The sequence below is a fragment of the Gavialis gangeticus genome, unplaced genomic scaffold (genome assembly GCF_001723915.1).
Source record: "Gavialis gangeticus isolate Ggan-Ray unplaced genomic scaffold, GavGan_comp1, whole genome shotgun sequence".
Lineage (NCBI taxonomy): Eukaryota > Metazoa > Chordata > Crocodylia > Gavialidae > Gavialis > Gavialis gangeticus.
This window is the reverse complement of record NW_017728997.1, coordinates 35334543-35335889: the sequence shown is the minus strand read 5'-3', so window position 1 is coordinate 35335889 and position 1347 is coordinate 35334543. Positions and strand designations below refer to the sequence as shown.

The following is a 1347-nucleotide window of genomic DNA, read 5'->3' as shown; positions in this document are numbered from 1 at the left end:
GTCCCTTCCGACCCTAGAAACTATGAAACTATGAATTTATGGTCATACATTTTTCTAATTTTCCACTGTTCTTTCCTGATAGATATGAGGAGCAGTCTTGTTCTTCTTAGCACGTCAGGCTAGTGTATCACCTCTGGTATTTCCTCTAATCCTTTTACAATGTAGTGATTCTGTATATTGCCTAGCCCTTCATGCTTTCTCCATTTTTGTAGTTTGTTAACCTTTAGTTTTTTGAGCTGTCCATCTTGAAGCTTTAGTTTCTTTCGCAAGCATTATAGTAGATTGCTAACACCTTTCATTATGTATCATTTATATTTGTCTTACTTTCTCTATTTATATGGATTTTAATTATCTTTTTTCATTTAAAATTTCTGAATTCCCCCATTCCTCCAAATATAATTTCTTGAAATTGTGTATATTTGTACTCATTGTATCAGCCCATTCTTTTCTATGCTGAATTCTATGATGTACTTGCCCTTTTTGTTATCAAGCTTTCCTTTGCTGTTTTAGTCCCCTTCCTCTTTTATTAATAAGAAATCGCTTTGGTGTGGAACATTTGGAGTCTCTTTTGAGACTTCCTGTTTTCTGGATCATGAAACACCCTATTCAGCAACACAACTTATGCATATGATTTTATAGCAGTAATGTGGCACTCTTTTTAAAAGAAGATGGATGATGCTATGGACTAGAATGAATATGGACCTGGTGGCTGAGTTGAATTCCAGGCTCTGCTACTGACTTCTCTTGTTATCTGTGGCAAGTCACTTGATTTTAAGCATGAGAGTGGTCCTGATGAAGTTCACTGTCTTGAACTGGGGGTGTTATATATATTTCTGAAAAGGGAATATAGCTTTTTCTCCTACTCTTTATCTATATACTTTTGGAGCTGGTACTCTTTTTAGGAATTTGTACACCTAGCAGAAGAAGGGCTCCAGTCTATTTTGGACTTAAATCAGAAGTGTCATGCCAATAATAAATAACCTTTGTAAAGGTGTTGGACAGAAAGCCAAAGCTAATGGATGGGATGTTCATAAAGTGTATTTGAAATGATTATTTAACAGCTTTTCACTGAATTCCTGTTATGAAATAAAACAAGTGGCATAATAGTGGTTTCTCAAACATAAAAGTAGCAATGAATAAGCCATAGACTGGTAATATGTAATAGTAAAAACTTAAACCATCACATTTAAAATAATTTCACTTTGATTTTTTTAATTATTGTTGTAAATATCTAGGGAATCGTTAAAAGAGATGAAATAGTATTCATGGCAGCCAGAAGCCGCAGGATCCCTATCTTGATGGTGACATCTGGAGGCTATCAGAAGAGGACAGCACGGATAATTGCTG

At 34.8% G+C, this 1347-nt stretch overlaps 1 protein-coding gene across 1 annotated transcript in view; it reads left to right on the top strand.

The window, feature by feature from the left end:
* HDAC11 (histone deacetylase 11) overlaps positions 1–1347 on the top strand; it is a 143783-nt gene that overhangs the window by 135961 nt on the left and 6475 nt on the right. The gene's annotated exons all lie outside the window — the stretch shown is intronic.